Here is a 2918-nt window from a genome sequence, read left to right on the forward strand (position 1 = left end):
AAAATTCCGGACAGCACACTGCCAAGGGCAAAGATGGAATTTTCTGTGTTTATTCGCGGACCAAAATGACCAACTCTTTTTACGGACATCAAGTACTATAAGTTGGGATTCTACCATAAAAATGTCAAGTGCAAAAGAGTTCGGGAACTATTTTTACCGGCTCAATCTTTCGGACTGCGCCAAGCTGAAATTTTCTGAATTATGCTTAGTATGATTATGGATGTGTTAATGATAATTGTGAGGTAGTTAGTGAGTTAATGGTGATTAGGTGATGCTAAGGACGTGGATTATGACTATGTTCTAGATAATACACATATGTATATGTCATGTTATGGTACTAGTATGTGTAATTATCTATACTATGAAATATGTTATGTTATGTTGTTAGTAGGCCAAATTACCTATATTGTGAATATAGTATATGTCAATATATATATACATATATACGTGTATGTAGTATATATATATCATATGTATAGGATGTATATATATGTACATGTATTTATATAGTATACAACAAGTAGGTACAAGTAGTATAACGTATGACATTATGTATATATAATTGTAGTATATGTACCGTATTATGTATACATATTATATGTGTGTATGGGGCAGCATATATATATATATATACGTGTTGTGTATATATATATATATGGTATGTGTGTATATATGTATATATGTGTATTATGTATATATGTATATATACGGGTAATGTGTGTATATATGTACATATATGAGTATGTATGTATAATTAAATAAAGTGTTGTAGTATGTATATATTTGGGTATGTGTACCTTAAGTGAATATGCATAAATATGTGGAAAGTGTTGTGTGGTATGCATATATACATACGTGTAGGGTGATGATGGAAAATGTTTTGAGAGACAAGACTTGTGAACCAAGGTGAGAATGGTAATTGATTTCAAAATGGGGACTTGATTTTGTGGAAAATGTCCAAAAATGATTTTGACTCAAGGAAGATGAGAAAGGAAGGAAAATGTTTTCAAAACCTTAGTTTCAGGAAGTCAAAGAGGACCTTGTCATTTATATTACCTCGGGCTATAGTACCGATGGTTTTCTTCAATATATGTACAGTTGTCTCTACGTCACTTCGTCAGGCGTAGGGAGTCTCTGCGTCACTCAGTCAGGCGCAGGGGAGTTTTCTATATCACTCAGTCAGGCGTAGGCCGTGGGGGTGTGCACACTTAAGTATAGATACTCATGTCGTTTTCGGGTTGGTATCAGCTTTATGGACCTAGGTGGGGCCAAACTAGGGACCATAATGATGAACCTTCGTCCAAGGGATCACGAATGAGACTTGGGGCAGGACCGTAATCCCCATGTCCAGATCCGATTTCGGTCTAGTCAAAGAAACTTGTATCCTCAATAAGGTCTCTTGCTTCTAGTCAGAAACTAAGTAGCGTTTTCGTAATTAAAGACAACTAGAGGTCATAATTGCGGCAATGACATATGTAATAGACATGGCTAGTGCTGAAAACCTAGCCTGAATGAAAAAGAAGTCAAAGGCAACCTAGTTTGATGAACTAGGAAATTTGAGTAAGGAAATGTGTTGTGACTTATATACTCATTATATTCTTGTAATTATATGGCATTAACTGTTGATTTCAGTTATGAAAGACCTGGACACCATATTTGGTAATGTGTATTTACCTTTATGAAATATTTGTCAAAACTTTTACCTGATGGAAGTGACAAATGGATTACCTTACTTAGCCGTCGTGCTAACTACACTTCACCGTGTACGTCATTTCAAATGTCATCCAGTGAGGGATCCTGTAGCCCGGCAAACACTCCTGATCATGTTTGCCTGGGACCTACTTTTGTTGGTCAGATTCTGCATGACACGTCGGGCAGAGACCCGTATTCTCCACCCTATTCTCAAGGCTACTCTCCAGGCTATGCTCCAGCATCCCCTAACTATACTCCAGCAACCCCAGTCAGCCTAGTAAATATCTTTTGGTAACCTCAGTTTTGGCTGACTCTAGTCTGTTAGGTTGTGGAGGACCCGGAGTTTGTAATGACAGCCCGTCGGGCAAACTCTTGTAGATATCTTTTGATATTAATATATATATATATACCTAAAATATTATATTTTGATGTTTGGGGTGTTGATGTTGAGTGAAATTTCTTTTAGCCTGTGCACTGAGAGTGGAAGTTTTATCAAAGAGGTGATAGAATTCACTCTAAGTGTGGCGGTAGCACCCGGTTTTCTGTTGATATGATGTATAAGCTTCCGCAGCGTTTATTACGGATTTCGTGATAAGTGTAAGTCTTGAGAACCGGGGTGTTACAAGTTGGTATCAGAGCATGGTTTTGAGGTCCTTATTTTGGGCAATAGAATGAGTTAGGCTCTGTCGCAAGTTAGTATAAGAGCCTATGATTCGAGTCAGCCTAGGGTTCGAGTCAGTTTAAGTTGACCTTGTTGGAGTTGGAGCTGGAGCTGGAGGCCGGACAGAGAAAGGGGTACCTTGTCATTCCGTGCATAATTTGTGATTTAATTGTTGCGTAGTATAATTACTACTTGTCATTGCATATATATGCTGATTGTTAGTCATGTTGGTTTAAGTTGGCTATTGGCATGATGCCTTGCTACTGTTGTAACACCCCAATTTTCAACTCTTACATTTATTACAAAATCCGTAATAAAACGCTGCGGAAGCTTACATCATATCAACAGAAAACCGGGTGCTACCGCCACACCTAGAGTGAATTCTATCACCTCTTTGACAAACTCCACTCTAAGTGCACAGGCTAAACTTACAACATTAATAACAATCCCTGTCTACATCAAAGAGTAGACCTCAACCTGTACTTCCCTTCTATTCCGAGCTCATCGGCTACAGGGGCCCACACTAATCTGCAACTGATAAGAAACACATTGAAGTGCAGTTAGC

Source organism: Ipomoea triloba, chromosome 1 (genome assembly GCF_003576645.1).
Source record: "Ipomoea triloba cultivar NCNSP0323 chromosome 1, ASM357664v1".
NCBI lineage: Eukaryota > Viridiplantae > Streptophyta > Magnoliopsida > Solanales > Convolvulaceae > Ipomoea > Ipomoea triloba.